This window comes from Podarcis bocagei (assembly GCF_964188305.1).
Source record: "Podarcis bocagei genome assembly, chromosome: 10".
Lineage (NCBI taxonomy): Eukaryota > Metazoa > Chordata > Lepidosauria > Squamata > Lacertidae > Podarcis > Podarcis bocagei.
Window position 1 is genome coordinate 15,493,623 of NC_138135.1, and position 21,773 is coordinate 15,515,395.

General features: G+C 43.5%; 1 protein-coding gene across 9 annotated transcripts in view; it reads right to left on the minus strand.

Annotated features, from left to right (window-relative positions):
• Window positions 1-21,773, minus strand: part of SOX5 (SRY-box transcription factor 5) — a 783,587-nt gene that overhangs the window by 231,587 nt on the left and 530,227 nt on the right. The gene's annotated exons all lie outside the window — the stretch shown is intronic.

A 21,773-nucleotide genomic window follows, 5' to 3' on the forward strand; every position in this document is an offset into this window, starting at 1 on the left:
CCCGCAAATAACCCAGAGATGAGTTTTAAATAAAAAGACACATTCTACTCATGTAAAAACACCAGGCAGGCCCCACAAACAACCCAAAGATGCATTTTAAATAAAAGGACACATTCTACTCATGTTAAAACAAGCTGATTCCCGGACCGTCCACAGGCCGGAATGATTGGGCGATTGGGCCGGATCCAGCCCCTGGCCTTAGTTTGCCTACCCACAGCTTAGATAATACTTTAGTTCTAAGAAGGCTGCAAAGGCATATGAGAAAGCAGCCCTTTGCAGGGGACTTGGGTTTGAGTTATGGGAGGGGATGTGCTATCTGAAGGTATTATTTCGTGGTGTTATCCTAACAATTACGTTTCAAAAAGCTTAACGTTTGCATAGATAAACATCAATAGCTGCAACACAGTAGCATGTGCTTCTACCTCTCATAAACTGCAGCTGCTACAACAATAACCTTTCAATTCCTGGACTGCGCTAGCAAGGAACACTCGTTTAAATTGTTTTTTCTTGCAGTCCAAGCATCTTAGCAAAGAAGTCACATTGACTGGCATTTCACATATACACAAGTGAGCAGTTTTCAGCCTTTTGGAATAACAACAGCCAAGCAGAAACTAGATGCTATTTAACAACAACAGAATTATAGAATTGGTAGGCAGCAGAAGGGTAATCTAATCCAACCCCATGCAATGCAAGAATATCCTTTACAAGAATATTTGAATTAAGTTACTACATTTTTATGTATCCATTGAATTAAAACAACAACCAGCTGCCCAAGCATTAAATTCATGAAGCATATACACAAAGTATACCTTAAAGGTAAAGGTAAAGGGACCCCTGACCATTAGGTCCAGTCGCGGACAACTCTGGGGTTGCGGTGCTCATCTCGCTTTACTGGCTGAGGGAGCTGGCATACAGCTTCCGGGTCATGTGGCCAGCATGACTAAGCTGCTTCTGGTGAACCAGAGCAGCGCACGGAAACACTGTTTACCTATTTATCTGCTTGCACTTTGTGCTTTCAAACTGCTAGGTTGGCAGGAGCAGGGACCAAACAATGGGAGCTCACTCCGTCGCGGGGATTCGAACCACTGACCTTCTGATCAGCAAGCCCAAGAGGCTCAGTGGTTTAACCCACAGCACCACCCGCGTCCCTTACCCCCCCCCCCCATTTTTAACCACAAATAAGAACAAGTGGAAATTGAGAGGCAATAGAAATGTACTCAGTCAGACCTTGGTGTTTCATGGAATAATCTGCACCACAAAGTTTGGGTACAGATAATCTCTGGGTATGAGGAAGCCACACAGTGCCGCAAGCTACCTCCAAAAGGCAAAGTCTCAAAGCTTGACCCAACCAGCAGGGGGAGGGCCAAGGAAATCCTTATTTTTTTAAAAAAAACAAGTACAGAAAAGTCATTAGGTCCTAAGGCCTTCATAAAGAGCCAGATTGCAGCCTGGTTCCTAAAGGACCAGAAAGTTGGGAGCTGGGAGTCTATCTGATGCCACAGCCAAGGAGGCCCTGCTCCTAATGGATGCTCACCAAACCTTTCAGCAGGAACACAAGGAGCAAGGCCACAGATATTGAGTGGAGTGCACACATGGTCATTAGGGTACACTATAAACAGAGATGGATTTAAGGGAGCGTGACTGATTTGGTCACACTGGGCATGGAGTCTTGGGGATGCCACAACTATGCTTTAGAATGGATTGCAAGAGGCAGAGGGCACCGAATTTTGCTACTGCACAGGGCACCACTGAAATCTGAGATCTCAAGGTCCACCACAGCTGTAAGGCAGCAAAGGATTTGGTGATAGAAGGCAGTCAAGTCTCTTACACTGACCATCCAAGTTTTTCCAAAATCACCAAGATGGCAGAGCTGGCTCGGGGTGTCATTGCTTGCAGCAGCCAAAGGCCACTGCAAGTTCCTTCACAGGACCTTCCACCATAAGTAACAAATGCCACTAAAACACAACACCATTTCATCTGACACCCTCCAGCTCCACGAACAGCAGCATCTGCCAAAAGGTTCAATCCAGTGGTATGCTATGTTTTAATTTTTTCATATATCTATCCAACTTCCTTGCTTCTAAGGAATTTGAGTGGAGCAAGTCCAGTCTACATCCTCAGCATTCGACTGGTACATTACGTTGTATGTGCAGATGCGGAGAACATTGCAAGCCCATGGAACGGAGGGAGGAGGTCAGCAACAAAGCTGACCACCTACCAGAGGTCTCTGGCTGAACAAAACGAACTTGTTTGGAAGAACAACCTTGCCCTTTGATTTCCTGGCAACTGGTCAGAAATTGAAAGAAACAACTGGGCAGAGCCTTGTACAAATGGATAGATGTATCAATTTCAAGTTCTCATTATTTCAACTTTAAGTTTAGTGGGGAACCTAAATTTGCTTGTGTGTGTGTGTGTTTCTAAAGTAAGAATTCACCAGGGAAATTTGTCAGCGTTTTAGTGTTCATTTCTCCTACGATATACCTTTTTAAACAGTGTATAGTAGTAGTAGTAGTAGTAATTATTATTATTATTATTATTATTATTATTATTATTATTATTATTATTATTATTCTGTAGTCTTATACAACAATGCAAATATGAATCTGTGCAAAAGGGACCCCCCACAAAAGTAAAGGATTATTTCATGTCAGGTTTTGCTATATCCAGCCTGGAGTCTCCCGCTAGCTTGAGCCAAAACACTTGAGTACCTGTTTGCTCTCAACTCTTTCCTTGGTAAAGAAATCGCAATGTTTAAAGAGAAGGCTTCTTGTTTAGAAGCAGGGTTTCTTCTTAAATTTTATGTATCGTAACTTGTCTTTGGAAGGAAATGTGCCCCACACTCAACACTGCCTCTTTTATTTGGATGCTTCGCGAAACTGAAGGTTTCAGTTAGGAGACCTGGGGTGGTGTGTGTGTTTGGTGGAGAGTGGCGGGTGAACCAACTTCTCTGAAATTAAATGGAAGTTGGTTTGTAGTCATTCTACAGTCGTACCTCGGGTTAAGTACTTAATTTGTTCTGGAGGTCCATTCTTAACCTGAAACTGTCCTTAACCTGAAGCACCACTTTAGCTAATGGGGCCTCCTGCTGCCACTGTGCCACCGGAGCACGATTTCTGTTCTCACCCTGAAGCAAAGTTATTAACCCGAGGTACTATTTCTGGGTTAGCGGAGTCTGTAACCTGAAGCATATGTAACCCGAGGTACCACTCTAATTGGATGAGCCAGATTCAGAAAAAGGAAACGATCCGTAAAAATAATATCAAGAGACTTTCAGGTAGATTGCGACATGCAATCTTCTGATTTTTTTTTATTGCAACTGCCCAGAACACATAGGCTAGCTATGTTCCATCTCCCTTCACCCAACTATGGGAATTGTTTTTAACTATTGGCCATGCTGGCTGGACCTGATGGGAGCTGTAGTCCAATCTTGAGTATACCCAGGTGGGGAAAGCTGCCTCAGAGACTACAACTGCCATTTGGGCCTTCTGTCATCTTCTGTACAGTGGTGCCTCGCAAGACGAAATTAATCCGTTCCGCGAGTCTCTTTGTCTAGCGGTTTTTTCGTCTTGCGAAGCAACCCTATCAGCGGCTTAGCGGATTAGCGCTATTAGCGGTTTAGCGGCTATTAAAGGCTTAGCGGCTATTAAAGGCTTAGCGGATTAGCGGCTAAAAGGCTATTAGCGGCCTAGAAAAAGGGGGGGCCAGAAAAAAATCGGAACACTTGCAAGACGTTTTCGTCTTGCAAAGCAAGCCCATAGGGAAAATCGTCTTGCGAAGCAGCTCAAAAACGGAAAACCCTTTCGTCTAGCAGGTTTTCCGTCTTGCGAGGCATTCGTCTTGCGGGGCACCACTGTATCTTCCTTTTAAAAAGCAAAACAATACACTCTAATGGAGGTTCTACACACACACACACACACACACACACACACACACACACACACACACACACACTGTAAAAGTTCACTAGACTTTCCACATTTGTTTCATCATGACCAGTACATTGCTAAGTGATTAGTTTTCTTTTGTAAGCAAGGCGATGGAATGAGAAGGAATTTCTTTATTATCATTTCTTTTTATTTTTTGCTGTGATGTGACATCATGGCAAAACGTTTCCACCTTGCTTTATAGCAGGATCTATGCAGATTGCTTTGAGAAGTTGCCCTCGTAAATAACAACAAAGCAGTGCTGAATTATCAAGGCTGTAACTCAGGCAAAAGGTGCTATCTCCATTTATATTATATGACCCCAGTGCAACATTCTTAATTGAATTGCAGACATTCATCTAATCAGCTGGTCGGCAATATTTTCAGCACGAGGATGGCAAAAAGATTGCTCCTGTCTAGTTGCCACCCCTTGTAAGCCGAATCGCTACAGATCTGTATTCAGAGAGGAGTCACTAGTAAACTACTAAAAAGCAGTCAAATATGTATAAAACAACAAATGTAGACTTTAGCTATAAAATCTGGATTCATGAGAGAGCTGTGCATCTCTAAACATGCAAATCCATCCCCTCCTCCTGAACCACTTAAGCCGGGAAAGAGATGGGAAGTTTGCCTAACAGATTGCTGGAGTATATACTGACTTTCTAATAGGAAGGCTTCTGATCAGGGTTCTGAAAATTTCTGACTCGAACAAAGGCTGATATAAGCATCATGCCATTGCCTTGACACAGAAACTTAAAGCCTAATCTTCCACATTTCCTTCTCGTCAGTTCCCTTTGGGCCATGGGCTCACAGTCTGCAGCAAAATGCCTGGGTTCACCAGCAAGTTCTTGCTTGAGCTTTGGCCAATTCCCCCTCTCAGACAAGTGTGGAAGCGTGATGCATGCACTTTCAAATACCAGTTTGCCATATTCACAATTCACAATGGGAAAAGTCTCAAGCACATACCTGAAAACATAACAACTCTTTGGCATTTTTTCTAAGGGTTTGGTTGTAGAGCTGTGTCAGAAAGTTAGCCTGTTTTATTAATTATTACTATTATTAATTGCATTTATTGTATAGCCCACCTTTTTGTCCAATGAGCTTAAGGTGGGGTAGGTTAGACTAAGAGGCAATGGTCACCCAGTGACCATTGGGGGATTTGAACCCTGGTCTTCAAGGTCCTAGGCTGACACTATTCACTACACCCCATTGGCTGCCATTATCTGTCGTGGGAAAAGAAATTGCATTCAAAAATTATGAAAGGGTAGGGGAAAGTCTGGTGAAATTCTTACTTTTGAGGTGGCTGGGGGATCTTTGCAAGGGTCTTTTCTTGGATTCCACAAATGATTCCACAATGATCTTTGCAGCCTTCCCGGGTGCCTGTGCTTTCTGAAAACTGCAGAACACCTTAGCTACTGAACACAGGCAGAGTGGGAGGCTGCCTCCGGTGTGCCTGACAGCTACTAATTGTTATTTTTAAGAGAAATATTTTCATTTTATAAAATCAATTGGGAAATATATAGGTAAAAGGAAAAACTTCCCTTAAAAATAAAACCAGTGGGGCACACTGATCTGAAGCCCTCAAAAGTCAGCCTCCCCAGCTTCCATCCTTCCATGAGGCTTTTTCAGATCAGGAAATGTGGATAGTGAGGATGCTGCAGAGCACTGGAGAATGGGAAAACACACCCACATTGCTTTTGGCCATATTGCTGTGATAAGGTGAGCTCAAAACTCTACATCCAGCATAATGGTGGCAGAATGTTAAAAGACCTTCTGAACGAGACAGATTTATATATATAAAAATGAAAGCCTATTTAATAGGGGAAGAAAACTTTTCAGAAATTGGATTGCAGGTTTTTGGCACAGCAATAATTAGTTATGTGAGTTGGCCTCCAAAATTGTGTATTACAGTTTTGCATGCTAGGTATGTGTACTAAACTCTGGAAAAAGTCCTGTATAAATCAATATTTGAAGGGTCCGGCCAAAGCGAATCATATGGAGGACATTTTGAGGGGATTAGCCAAAATGCTCAGCATTTCCGGAGCTGTCACTGAACTTCACTTGGGGGTGTGGGTCCTGCTGAGGCGACAAGTTGTTTGACTACAAAATTCATCAACCCCAGCCAGAATAGCCAGCCATCAAGGATAATAGGGCTGGCGTCTAATGTATCTTGGGAGAGGGGGAACACCAAGTTTGAGAAGGCTGGTCTATACTAGGGATGGGTGAATCTGTCCATTTTGCTTTCTCACAGATTCAGTTCTCCTCTTCAGATTGCAGTGTTTATTTATTTATTTATTTATTTATTTATTTATTTATTTATTTATTTAAAAATCTATCTTGCCAAGAATTCCCCAGCATTTTAGTGTGTATCTCTCCCCGATATACACATTTTGCAAACACTTTTTCATTGTATAATGTACCGCCGAATCTGCTTTTCACCAATGCATGCATTTTTTTAAATGCATCACCTCTTCCAATAAGACCATTTTTTTTTGCACGCATTCTTTGGTTGGCAAACTGCATTACCGAAGTGTGGTTTTTCTGGTGGATAGCTATATTGTTTTGGAAACTGCAAACTGAGGAGTTTCCCACTGAAGGGCAAACTAAGCTGAAGTTCTTCCCCCATCCGTAAAACATCCCATCAAAAACCCAATAATGTTATCGTTTAAAGTCTATTAATAACCCGCCAACCAAAAAACAAAACAAAAACAAACCCACATCATCATCAAGTTTGGGAATGCCAAACACCTCTGGTCCTCTGTCTGTCAAAATAAAGAAGACAAACACGCAACTTTGGGGTTGTCCCTGAGAGACAGCCTCTGCCAAAAGCATAAATTAGAAGCCATTCATGGCTTTTTCTCTTCTCGACAGAAGCCTTTCACTATGCTGGGGTTTGAGAAAGAGGAAGCGCTAAAACAATGGCTTTAGTCTGGGAGAACAATTTCTGTTTTTCAAGAGAGAACTCGCCCCCCCCCCCCTTGCCGCTTCCATCATACCCTGGGACATCAGGGCGCTTTCCCTTATCGTGAACTGCAAGTTTTCATATCACGCCCAGCTCTGCCTTCTCCTTGGACCACCTCCTCCTTTTCAATACCTCCACAGTGAGGAGAAAAGCTACACTAAGCCTCTCTCTCTCTTCCCCTCCCCTCTCCCCTCTCTCCCCCACACCTCCTATTTTCTTATATTTGTGTAGCTGTTAGACATTTTGCAAAGGAGGGGAGTACCAGCCAGCCTTTCACAACAAAAGAGCTACTGTCACTCCGCCAGTCCCAGACATGGTGGAAACCAGCCCACAGGAAAAGGCCTGGCTCCAGCGTTAGGCCCCGGCCGAGCACAGTCACCGCATTCACTCAAATTGGCAACAGGTCTCAGTGTTCCTGGCTTTGAGCTGTGAACAAGGGTCGGGATTGAATAACCAATTATACAACCGCTGACTGAGTTTATCCAAGGTTTGCAAACTGCTATAATAGCCCAGTATTCAACTGGCTGTTTTATCCTTTTCCAGATATAGTGTCATATCTCCCCTTGTGCTCCATTTACATGTCATTTTATTACATACATCCATTAAAAAAGGTTAATACAATGTCACAGTCAGTGCCTAAATGATGCTATTCAGCATCCATACCCCTGGCTGCTGCAATTCGTACAGGCACCTCTCTCTCTCTGTTTCTTACACAAACACACACACACACACACACACACACACACACACACACATACTACTGAGTATATCTGTGCAGATACTTTCCTGTAGCAACACGAAGTCTGTTGCTAGCAAGAAGTGCTATATGGACTCCACCAGCTATAAAATGAAATTTGGAAGGCTAAGAAGAAGTTATCAACTCAGACTTGCAAACATGCATAGGGAGGAAGCTCTCAAAAGCCAGATGCTTGGAAGTCGAACCACTTTTTAAAAGACTTCCACTCCGAAGGCAGGCTAGTGGATAAAGGCAGGTAGATTTCAGCTTTGGCAAGGGTGCTGGACATCAGTCGCCAAAAATCTGGTGCTGACCATTCTGGCCCTCAAGAGAGATTAAAAAACAACAGTGACATCATAGTTGCAAAAGTAGAGAATTACCTAGTTTTAAAAATCCAAATAGCAGCAGAATGTGCATAGTACATTGATGAAGACCACGACTGATAGGAAGGACAGCTTAACCCTTTCCTCTCATACCCCATGGTGCTGATGAAAACCACCGCCTGAGGGAGCCCAAACTCAAAGGAAGCCTCAGATTTAGACACTTGTTAATTTTTGGCATTTGATCCATTTTGCAACTTGCTTTCATGGGCATCGGAACAAAAGGTGATACACACTCTCAGCTCAGCCGTAAATAGGAGATTTGGGTTGGCCATTACTAGACCTACTCAGAGTAGACCCATTGGAATTGATGGGCATGACTAGTTTAGGCCCATCCATTTCAGTGGGTTTGTTCTGAGTAGGACCTAGATGGAGACAACCCATAAGATTTTCCTCACTAAATGGTACATTTCCATAGAAGGATAAAAAGGTATCCTTTCAGTGCTTTATTTTGTTTTCATCTGTCATCATAAAAAAGTCTGTGGTGGAAAAGCTTCAGAAGTTGGAAATGGCCTGGACCTCTCTGGAATTAAGTGAGGGCCAAAGGAAGGATTGATGTCCTTTCCCCAAAGACATTCTAACAGACACTGAAGCAACCTCAGACTAGAAAGAGTGCAACTGATTGAAAAATGTTGCAGAATCTGTTTTGGGGAAATCTGATTGTAGATGTGCCAGTTTTCTCTTTGTCCACACCAATGCCCAACATGCAAGCATGATGTCTGACAAACTTCAAGCTGTGAGATCTGGTAAGGTTTGGCATTTGTGCTCAACTTCATGCAACCATAGCTTGGTCTAAACAAATTCAGCACTGCCACCATTCTCCCCAACCAACACAGTGAATGTTTATATGAGGGATACATAAGGCTTCACATTCCAGTGTCGTCCCCCCCTCATTCCTCCTTAGATCATTAAACTCCCTCGTTCTTTCTGCACAAACAAAAGATGAGCTAATAAAAGTTCATCGCTTTCTTCTTTGGCTAAGGGGGGGGATTAATGGGGTATCTTCAATATGTGAGGAAGCTGACATTTCAGCTATAATTTTGGCAGCAGGCAGATCCCATTTACCTTCTGTCATGCCCTTACCAGACTACAAAGAGGAGAAAGGCAGAAAAACGAGGAGAGAAAGTTGAAAGAACGTGAGAAATATTTAGGATGCTCACGCTGAAGTGCAAAGAAAAGTAAGTCCCAAGGAAAGGAATGCTGTTTAGTGCAAGCTCCTGTTTTTATGAATCATGTACCAAGTATAGCCCTACTTGGGCATTCATTACTCAGGCAAGGGATGCGGGTGGTGCCTAAGGCTTGCCGATCAGAAGGTCGGCGGTTCGAATCCCCGCGACGGGGTGAGCTCCTGTTGTTCGGTCCCATCTCCTGCCAACCTAGCAGTTCGAAAGCACACCAAAGTGCAAGTAGATAAATAGGTACCGCTCCGGCGGGAAGGTAAATGGCGTTTCCGTGCGCTGCTCTGGTTTCGCCAGAAGCGGCTTAGTCATGCTGGCCACATGACCCGGAAGCTGTTTGGGGACAAACGCCGGCTCCCTCGGCCTATAGAGCGAGATGAGCGCCGCAACCCCAGAGTCGTCTGCGACTGGACCTAATGGTCAGGGGTCCCTTTATCTTTACCTTTACTCATGCAGAGCCAATCGGGTGAGGGGTAGAGTGGGGTCATACCATTAAGTCCTTATCACCCCCATCCACATGTAGAGGTAGAAGGTGCAGAATTTTGGGTGATGTTGTTTTATTTGTCCAATGGGGTTATCAGGCATAATCCTTAGCCAATGTCGCTAGAGAGAGAATTATGGTTTAGGGCAGGGGTGATTAACCTGTGGCCTGCAGAGGATGTTAGACTCCAGCTCCCATCATTCCTAGCCAGCATAGTCAAAGATCAGGAATTATGGGAACTGCCTGGGATGAGGCTATCTAGAAAGCATCTAATTCCCAGCACATCCAATCAATGAACACATCCTGCAGACACCATGCTGTCAGGAGAGCCATTCCACCTGATGCCAGAAACAGGCCTTTTGTGGCTGACAACCACCTCAAAGGGACACGAGAAATATGCTACCCTTGATGGTGGCCGCTTTGAACCCAACCCACGAAAAACAGAAATGAGGAGGGAGGATCTTAAAACAGGCCCCCCTTTTTAAGGAAAGCTGATAGTTAGAACCACAAATGAGTTTGAGTGCTGAGTTGATGTTTGGCGCCAGAGCACAGCTGCCCATATAAGGACACCCACCTCTTGGCTTAACCGGTAAGCAACCTGTGTCAAGAGGTCTCCATTCCCCTCCCAGAGCTGCAGTTCCAAAAGTGTTTGGGAACTCAGAGGCAACTCTGGGAATTGTAGCTGTGTGGGGGGGGGGACAGGGGTCTCCTCAAAACTCCTTAACAAACTATGGTTCTCATAATTCTTTGGGAGAAGCCACGACTGTGTCAAAGTGCTATCGTGATGCTGTCAATGTATGGTGTGAATGTGGCTTAAATGGGTGGCATCTGGGTGCCAATGATGCCAATTGGAAGCTGTGAAGAACTTGCCTGCAATGCATTGAACACCCCATCGCACAACAAGAACGGTTCTGGAAGCACCCTTCTATTCACAATATGCCTCAAGTGGCCTGCATATCCAGGAATCACAACAGTCAAGGTTACAGCACCTCTTTCAATTCTTGCTTGCAGAAGCACACTTTTCTCTTTTCCTCTCCGGACACTTTTCTTTTTGCTGAGGAAACTGTTTTAATCTTCCTCAAGATTAGGAGCCAGTGTGGTGTAGTGGTTAAGAGCGGTAGTCACGTAATCTGGGAAACTGGGTTCGTGTCTCCGCTCCTCCACATGCAGCTGCTGGGTGACCTTGGGCCAGTCACACTTCTGTGAAGTCTCTCAGCCCCACTCACCTCACAGAGTGTTTGTTGTGGGGGAGGAAGGGAAAGGAGAATGTTAGCCGCTTTGAGACTCCCGAAGGGGAGTGAAAGGCGGGATATCAAATCCAAACTCTTCTTCTTCTTCTTCTTCAATTCAAGGTGTTAACTGATTGGCAGCCCTGCAGTTCCACAAGCGGCCCAGGCCGTCCGCCTGGCCTTCTGCTCAAGGCTCTAACGATTTAATGTCCTTATTTATTTACTTCCCCCCTGTTGGCGGCCATACTTCTTTCGTTCTCCACTCCTCCGCAAGATGCTATAAACCTGAAAGGATTTTGGTGAAGCCGTTGCCTAGAGGTGGCCCATACGGAGCATGAGCCAATCACGCTCAGAAGGGAAGCTACCGTACCTAAACAAACCATTATCGGCTCATCTTCGGTCTTTGTACTTCATCTCCTTTCCTTTTCCTTTTTTTTTTTTTTTGCTATTACCTCACGGGATTAACTTTTATCTCTAATCTCTGCTCTGGCCAACTGTCAGGGAGCCTAAAAGCCTCCCGGCTTTTAATCTGTGTGTAATAATACTGCTGTTACTAACAGATAACTGTGAAACAACATGGAAGGAAGGGCGATCCGCACACCCGCAGAAGGGGCTGGCTTGTCAGAAACAGCTGCACCGGCTTCTCACCTGAGAGGAGAAAGGGAGGAAGCCACAGCAAGCTTTCCATAGTTCAATAGTGTATCACACCATCCATTTGTATATGCTAATGGTGAACTCGATTCTCTGAGGGCTCATCTTCATGCAGGGAGAGAGAAAGAGAAAGAATGGGGAGCTCCAGCAGGAAGATTTATTGCAAGCCGACCACATGAGAGCAAGTGTGATGTAGTAGTTAGGATATTGGAGTTCTGGTCCCCACTCAACTATGAGGTTTACTGGGTGCCCTTGGGGCAGTTGCTGTCCCTCAGCTTAACTTACCCCACAGGGTTGTTGTGAGGACGAAACAGAGAGACAGAGAACCATCTGTGCCACCTTGAGCTCCTTGTAGGAAGGGTGGGATACACAGGCAATAAATAAATGAAATTTCAGAACAAATTCTTTCTGGTGGGGAACACGTTTTTAAGAGCAACTCAGTTCAAATGCATGGGTCACTACTGAAACACATACCTGACATTTAGAAGACATCTGAAGGCCCTGTTCAGGGAAGTTTTTAATGTGTGACATTTTAATGTCTTTTTAATCTTTGTTGGAAGTTGCCCAGAGTGGCTGGGGAAACCCAGCCAGATGGGCGGGGTACAAATAATAAATTACTATTACTATTAATTATTATTATTATTATTATTATTATTATTATTATTATTATTATTAAGGGGTGGGGACAGGGGAGAGATTTGATTCAGTTTGCATTGTAACGCAAATTTATATTATGTGCAGTTTCCAAAGCACAAAACGTGAACTGGTTGTAAGTGACCGTCAGTCCCAAGATCAGAGTTGTCCAGGCCTCTCACCTATGTTAAATATTCAGGCAAATTAGGAAACTCCTGCTTGAGGACCAAACTTCCAAGGAATTCGTAAGGGAGCAGAAAATGCTACCAAAGGGAGGGATCCATAAACCATGAGGTTTTATACCACTGAACATAAACCAATGGAAGCAGTGATTACCATGAAGGCAAACTTCTACAGGTTCTAGATTGATGTTTCCCAAAGTGGGCAATATCTTCTCCTGGGAGGCACTGGAATGATTGGGGGGGCGGGGCGGAGACAGTAGTAGCCTCTGGTGCAATTGGGGGGCATTGAATAAAAGTAGGGGGTTGTTGTAAGCATAAAGAAAAAAGAGAATACAATGTTGAAAAACCGTCCGTACGTGTTCCATTTGTTGTGTAATGACACTTGCTGCCAGGTGGGGTGCCCTTGTGGGATGGCGACAATTCCTACCCTGGATCTGGGCTTTCCCAGACTTGAGTGAACCCTTTTCGGCTTCACCCAGGTCTAGGAAGTGGATCACAGCTTGCCTGCCTATTTGGCCAATGGCAGGCTGGCTGCGGCACCTTTGTTTGCTTGCTTAAAGAAAATATGATTTCCAGAGGGTGCTGAGTTTTGGGGTTTTTTTCTGAAAAGGGGGTGATAGGTCAAATGAGTTTGGGAACCTCTGTTCTAGATCCTAGCCAGTGAAGCACATATAAAATATTTATAATAGACATTTCTTTACATACAAATGGTGAGCGTGCGTGTCAGTGATTGCACACATTCATCTGTGTTGGAAGGCCATTTATTTTTTTTACCCATTTTCCAGTCAATATAGAGAATGACCAATGGATGACAGAGAATGCAAGCTGATCATATGCAGATGTTTCATACATTGCTTGGTTAAATTTGTGTATATTGCCAAGCAAAGATCCTTCGGATTGTCCCTTAGCTGAGAGACTTGTTGATTTGGTTTGTTTCTTCCCCAATAGTTACTCCAAGATACTCTGCATCTTTGAGCATGTTCAGGCTAAGGGTGAAGGTTATTATATTTCAGCACACATATTTATTTGTTTGATGCTGTGCTATTCTTTATTTAACACGTCAAATAAAAAACTCAGCAAACCTCAAGTCAAAATATCCACATTTAAACTATTTATAAATATGTAGTGGGTTGCTACTTGTTTAATCTCTGCTATGATGGAATTGATTTTTAAAAACTATTTAACTTCACTTTAGTATTTCATTATATTTTATTGTAAGCTACTCTAGGGACCATGTTGTGCTGAATATGCAAGCTATAAATATACTGAATATATATGCATATTCTCTACATCAGTGTTTATCAAGGTTAGGTTGAAGATGAAGTTGAACTACAATTCCCCTCATCCCCAGCCAGCATAGTCAATGGTCAGGGATGATGGGAGTTGTAGTCCCAACACCAGATAGGGACCCAGGCATAAAATATACTCCTTCAATCTCATACACTACCTAGGTAATCTGCATAGTCCTGCAAGCAGAGGATGTGGAAAGAGAAATAGACTGGGGAAAATCAACAAAGTAAACAATTAGCACATTGTGCACATTGTCCAATGTTGTTTGCAATGTATGCATGTTGACCTGGCAAAGGGATGCATTCAATTCTTGCAGCCTGGTTTATGCACAACACACTCGCTTTCAATGTAAATGTGCACAATTATCACATTCTTCATTCATCTCAGTTTAACTGCAACATACGTGTGTGTGTGTGTGTGTGTGTGTGTGTGTGTGTGTAAATACACACACACACAACACTCACATCTATGACTGTTTTTGTTCAAAGCCAACAAAAAAATAAAATAAGGTGATCTAAAAGCCAAACAAATAAACAAACACATTTAATTTCTCTGAAACCCATATGCATTTTTAATCTGGCTGTCTTTTCAGTCAGCATCTGGCCCCTTTATCAACAGTTCTTTCTATCCGTATGCTAGTATATGTCTCATTCAGTGAAGGACAATTAGCATCTAGAAAGATTAGTAAGGAATAATACAATGGAATAATCATTCACCTGGCGCTCCGAAGTCCGCTTGCATTGATCCCATACTATGAATATTTTTTTTCCCCAGAGCTGAAAATCATAGGTTAATTTAGCTATAGAGACCATCAACTTTCCAAAGACCCAAGAAAGAAAATCATATTTACAAATATGCCAGCTTCAATTTCAAGGTCTACAAGAAGATTACAGGGGTGGCAGAGGAAATATAATAAAACACGAAATCGCTTTTTCCTCCCCTCCTTTGAACACATCCAACAAATCAAATCTCTCAGATCCAAACAGCGCCATAGATATGTATGAGAATGAAAATAAGGAAGATAAAACTACATACACATAAGGCCAGATAAAAACCATCTAAATGTGTTACTATAGCTTGGAGTGATGTTAATAATAGTAATAAAAAAACCCCTGCTTAGACGGGCATTACCCTCTATTCCCATCACACACAACCTATATGTCATTGCTAAAAGGAAATATATACATGGCACTATACCTCAGTCATCCACACTGCAAGAGGAGGATTGTTCTGCCCAGCAAAGGCCATAGACCGATTTTGTACATGATGAGGAAATAAGGGTAGGCTTTCTGGTGCCTCCATCATTCCGTTGGCTGCTGGACGTTCGTACCAGACGATGAATGAAGAAGACAAGTAGGTGCCCTGCTGTTTAAGTATTGTTTTGTACTGTGCTGTTGCTTGTTACGTTTCCACGAGACTGCTGTAAACCACTTGAAGTTTTCTGATTGGCGGGTGGCATGGAAATAGTTATAATATTTCAAAAGGGAAGATAGAAACCATCTCAGTGCTGGATCTTCATCTCTGGACACACATCCCCTCCTGCATGGAGATTTACCAACAACTGTGGGATGGATCTTGGTAACTTTTAATTCTGTTAGAGTTTTTGCCTGACAACATTGACTTCAGGAAAAACTTTCTTACTGTAAGAGCTGTTTAACAGTGGAACAGACTCCCTCAGAAGTTGGTCGACTCTCCTTCCTTGGAAGTTTTGAAGCAAAGGTTGGATACCCATCTGTCATAGATGCTTTAGTTGAGTTTCCTGCATTTCAGGGGATTGGAGGAGATAACCCTTGGGATCATTTCCAACTCTACAGCTCTATGATTCTTCAAGACATAAGAACTCTGTTTAAACTGTGAGCATCTTGGACTCACACAGCACTGTTGAGTTCCATGCATGCTGTAAGGTAAAGGTAAAGGGACCCCTGACCATTAGGTCCAGTCGTGGCCGACTCTGGGCTTGCGGTGCTCATCTCGCTTTACTGGCTGAGGGAGCCAACATTTGTCCGCAGACAGTTTTTCCGGGTCAAGTGGCTAGCATAACTAAGCCACTTCTGGTGAACCAGAGCAGCACACGGAAACACTGTTTACCTTCCTACTTATTCATCTACTTGCACTTTGACGTGCTTTCGAACTGCTAGGTTGGCAGGAGCAAGGACAGAGCAACGGGAGCTCACCCCATCACGGGGATTCAAACCGCTGACCTTCTGATCAGCAAGTCCTAGGCTCTGTGGTTTAACCCACAGCACCACCCGCGTCCCTATGCATGCTGTATCAAGAGCCAATTGCATGTTTGTGGAATGGTGGGGTAAAGCTCCATTCAGCCCAGATGACTGGCCCTGTGAAAGAAGCATCAACTAGCTGTCCAAGCAGAGAAAAACATCAGCTGAGTGATGCATGCTTGTAGCCCACTGTGGCTAGGGGACAAAATGCTTCTCTTTCAGAAAGGTTTATGGGAAGCTTCTCTGTCAGCATGAATTTTTGGGTCACCCTAGCAATTGCCACTTAGACCCATCTCCCCACATCCATGGACAAGAATGGAAAATGTAATGTAGGACAAAGTTAGAAGGGAGAAGTGTTTTGTGAGGGGGAAAAGTTTGCTTTCTCTAAATAATAAGCATGTCAAGATTTCTCACTTTTCCTATTTATGATATTTTCAGCAAAGATAAAAATACCAGAACATAGTTGGAATGGTGGTTCTCCGCCCCCCCCTCCTCTCTCCTTTTGTCACCTCTCATGAAAACTTGGTTAATTAGTATCGCATTGAGTGATGGCCTTAGTGTACATGTGACAATATTCGCCCACACAACAGCTCACTGTGCCACATTAGAACTTAATTAGAAATGGGCCTGTGAATGCCAAGTCTTAACACTGATCTAGGCTTCTTTAAGAATTGCTGGATGATTTCTCATTTGGGGAGGCTGGGTAAGATCGAATAAGAGAGGATTTAGTGGTAAATGCTATCTGCTGGGTTTCAGGTACTTCGTCAGGGGCCTTGTTTAGGTAATTAAAAGGCACGGGGTGCAAGCCCACGGTGCAAATTTGCATACGTTTTCCGTACGTTGACTTATATACATCAATGCGAATTCAGGTCAACTTTCAGATGGAGGGAAACCCAACTCTAGCTTTTGCTGTCAGAGCTTACTCTGAGCTATGGGAAGCCAGTAGGATTTCCTGGACCCAATGCACTGTGTGTGAAAAGAAATCCTCCACAAATTAAGATGGTGGCTGAGTTGTCACTAGCACTGCACTTTGAAGAGTGCCAAGTTACTCTATAAGTTGTTTTTGTTGTTTAAGGAGGATGGAGGAAGAGAGCTGGGGCATGTTGCAGGTTCCCCCTATCCTGATCACCCCTATCATAGGGATAGGGGAAAGGCCTGGGGGCTAAATACAGATCTCCGGACTTCTCTAATTGGCCCTTGAGGTCACACTCACAGATACACCCCTCATGACACACTTCTCACCAGCCCTGCTTTCTACCCTCATTGGATGTGTTGACTGATGGAATGTGTCCCTGAACTCTGATAACGCCTCTTGCCTTCCTGGATAGAGAATCGTAGAATTGTAGCATTGGAAGTCCAACACACTGCAATGCAGGAATCTCAGCTAAGGAAGCCATACTTTGCTTCCTCCTTTGCATCCTCTGCTATTCAGCAGAGCTTTTCTGGGTAGGCCTTTTAAATGTGATTGTTGGTGGGGTTGTATTGGCTTGTTTTTGCTTTTATTGTGCGTTTTGTGTTCTCATGTTGAATTTTTATATTGTGAACTGTCCTGTCATCTTTGGATAAAGGGTTGTATACTTACATTCATCAGCATCTGACTAGCGGAAGTTCTGAAACCCAACACTCCTGGACAGAGCTCCTTCCTATTTCCACCTAATATCTCTTAACTGAGGAAACTGGGGATGTTATCTTGTATCTCCTCTATAAACAGCTGCAGTTCCAACAGAAGTCAACACCTCTACATTAGGAATATCTTCACACTGATTTCTGCCTGTTATACAGACAGCAGAGGCTGGTCATTAAGGACAAATGGGGCACCACCCACCAATCTTAATCATTCCCTTCTGCCTCACTCTTTTACTTGCAACCAGTCCAGGGCAAGGCAATGCCTATCGGTTGACTCCTCCTCAGTGCCATTGTTGCCCTAGCAGAGCTCAGCAGGGAGAAGGATGGGAATGAACTAATTGGCTCTGCTGTTGGCCTCCTTGCCTTCCACCCAGCAGCCCCCACTACGTTCAGATGTTACAGATAACCTCTAGCCACAATATGAAACGATACTATATGACTGAATGTCCAGCCAAGTAGTTGTGTCATTGGGTACATTAGAGCAGTTGTTGTTGTTGTTTAGTCATTTAGTTGTGTCTGACTCTTCGTGACCCCATGGACCAGAGCACGCCAGGCACTCCTGTCTTCCACTGCCTCCCGCAGTTTGGTCAAACTCATGCTGGTAGCTTCGAGAACACTATCCAACCATCTCATCCTCTGTCGTCCCCTTCTCCTTGTGCCCTCCATCTTTCCCAACATCAGGGTCTTTTCCAGGGAGTCTTCTCTTCTCATGAGGTTGCCAAAGTATTGGAGCCTCGGCTTCAGGATCTGTCCTTCCAGTGAGCACTCAGGGCTGATTTCCTTAAAAATGGATCAGTTTGATCTTCTTGCAGTCCATGGGACTCTCAAGAGTCTCCTCCAGCACCAGAATTCAAAAGCATCAATTCTTCAGCAATCAGCCTTCTTTATGGTCCATTAAACCAGAAGGTACGTCCTAAATAATCTTTGATATCAGCAAACACAATATTTTCTAAGTATGGTGAATCTCTACACATAGATGTTGACAATATTTCCAGAAACTCTCAAAACTACTGCCATTGATCAAGTGGTCAGATGATGCCTGCCCCCTTCTAAAACCCAAAATGGAGAAACAGGCCACAAACCATAATGGAATTAATTGTGCTTAAGCTTTATAATGTTCTGCATTGTCACAACAATGTATAAGAAATGGAAAATACTACCACGGAGTCATGGCAGGACATAATGGGTGGGAGGATGTAATTTAATAGTCTGTAGCAGTCTTGCGAGCACCCACATGAAAGGATAGCTTGAAAACCCCAAAGTGTTACCTAGCAGATTCCAAAGGTCCACCAAATCCTTTTAACTACTGCTCATTTCAGCAAAAATCATTTGAAAGCCACAATTAATCCATGCTGTTTACAAGTTCCTCAAATTGCATACCATACCACCACTTTACCTTAATGATTTGCGTTCGCTCTTTCCTGGTTACAGATAGCTATTTATTTAAGGCGTATACAAATTAAATGATTTCAAAACCCACAGGAATTATGATAGCCAAAACTATTGTCGATCATGTTGCCCTTCAATTCAACATCCATTTATCCACTATCGGACCCAACAATGCCAATGGGCTTTAGTAGTTATAACTAAGTGTGGGACTTCAGTCTTTCATACTCTCCAGTCTTCTGATGCAGGGATGCTACATTTTCCTTGGACAACAATTTTGTCTCCAGAAAAAAAATGTATTCCCCATCCTCACCTAGCACTTTAATTGCTACTGGGACTACTTTGTGGAATGTGACCATATCATGTATTAATTATTTTACTGAACGATGCCAGTGGCATCAATAGTACTGGGTGACAACTCCCTCCATCCTCAGTTTCAGAATACCTGTTAATCATAGAATCATAGAGTTGGAAGAGACCACAAGGGCCATCGAGTCCAACCCCCTGCCAAGCAGAAAACACCATCAGAGCACTCCTGACATATGGTTGTCAAGCCTCTGCTTAAAGACCTCCAAAGTAGGAGACTCCACCACACTCCTTGGCAGCAAATTCCACTGTCGAGCAGCTCTTACTGTCAGGAAGTTCTTCCTAATGTTTAGGTGGAATCTTCTTTCTTGTAGTTTGGATCCATTGCTCCGTGTCCGCTTCTCTGGAGCAGCAGAAAACAACCTTTCTCCCTCCTCTATATGACATCCTTTTATATATTTGAACATGGCTATCATATCACCCCTTAACCTCCTCTTCTCCAGGCTAAACATGCCCAGCTCCCTTAGCCGTTCCTTATAAGGCATCGTTTCCATGCCTTTGACCATTTTGGTTGCCCTCCTCTGGACACGTTCCAGTTTGTCAGTGTCCTTCTTGAATTGTGGTGCCCAGAACTGGACACAGTACTCCAGGTGAGGTCTGACCAGAGCAGAATACAGTGGCACTATTACTTCCCTTGATCTAGATGCTATACTCCTATTGATGCAGCCCAGAATTGCATTGGCTTTTTTAGCTGCCGCGTCACACTGTTGGCTCATGTCAAGTTTGTGGTCAACCAAGACTCCTAGATCCTTTTCACATGTACTGCTCTCAAGCCAGGTGTCCCCCATCTTGTATTTGTGCCTCTCATTTTTTTTTGCCCAAGTGCAATACTTTACATTTCTCCCTGTTAAAGTTCATCTTGTTGTTCTTGAGATATTGTCATTTAAGAGTTGCTGGTAGTTGCCCATGGTGGGGGAAGATTCATTGGCATTGTGTGAAATTAGAGTGCGGGCCAGAAATATAAGCAACCCTAACATGGTTACACATTGTCTGAAGGATAGGGTGGGATACCACACCTCTGCCTTTCCTAGATATAATTATGCATATGCAAAAACCCCTTGAGAAAGGTTGTTAGCCTTATCAAAAGCACACGAGGAGAAACTTCCAAACTTGACTCAGCATTCAGTCCAGGAGAAATCAAATGACACAGGGACATCTCAGCAAGTTTGCAAATCTTATTGAAACTCATTCGCTTGCCATCACGATCCTTTACATTTTTGCCTGAAATCTCCCCCCTTCCCCAATTTGCTTGAACTGCTCTAAAAAAGAAATTACAAAAGACACAAGTTGACATTGAAATTTACAAATTCTAATTTATATGTATTATGTTAAAATTCAGAAATAAATAGTGTAATGTAAATAAAAGCAAAATCCATTTCACCATAGTGGAAAAGATCACGGCAAGGTGACCTATGTGCTTCCTTAGTTGGCTGTCCTGGTACTATTTGTTGGTGGGCAGCTTCAAGGCTCCTGAACTAACTTCTGATGGTTCTTAATCTTTAAATTGGACTTGGACCAAACAGCCCTGCAAATAAATAGAGCGCTTGCCCATTGCTAGCATAGGGAAGAATATAACATTGCACTACATTTATCATTCTACCTGGGCAAGCTTGCAAAGAAGGAATTATCCATCTTCTTCTCCCACCATGCACTATTCTGGGAGTTCTCCTGATCCCCCCGCAGACAATTTTGAGGGGCACGTGGGAAAATGAGAGGGAGGAAAGTGGAAGTCCTTGGATACTGCAACTTTTTCTGCCTTGCAGTCTCTGGAACCCAACTGGCAACTAATGCCTGCCTCTCTAACAAAGGAAATCAGCTTCATGTGAGAGCTAACCTAATAAGATTTAACAGGGCATTCTCGTCAGATTTAAGAGGCCTATAAAGGAAAAGCAATGAATCAAATTACCATTTTAAAAGAGTAATTTCATCACTCCCAACTGGTTAAAGCTATGAGCCTAAGCAAACTTACCTAGGCGAATGTTCCACTCAAATCCATGGAACTCGCTTCATAAAAGGGCAAGGCAAGCCTTAAGGACAGAGATGTCCATTGGCCATCACTTTAACCTCAAAGGCAAGGAGCATTGGGTGCCTCAGGACCAGGGAACAAATGCAACCCTTAAGGGAGCCTATCTGATTCCAGCTGGGCAGGAGTTCCACAGAATCGGGCCCACAATACCAAATGCACAGTTCCTGGTGGATATGAGCCATCAGTCTGAGCCATGAAGGAGGGCTAGCTGCGACTCCTCCAAAGACCTCATTGATGGGGAAGGCAAATGAGGAATCAGGCAGTTGTTAAGGACCAAGCAAATTAATACAAGAACTTTCAACTATCACCCTTCCATATCTCCACTTTACCTACTGCATACTTCATAAGGTCAATGAAAATTTGAGAGTTATCTCAAGCTCTACAGCAATCCTGTACAGAACTACTAATTTTCTTTGAAATGTATGTAAATAGTCATTGGTATAGTTCCTCTGGCCCAGGTCCAGGTCATTTGGCAGTGAGGTTAACTAAAACTTGAAGAAAACAG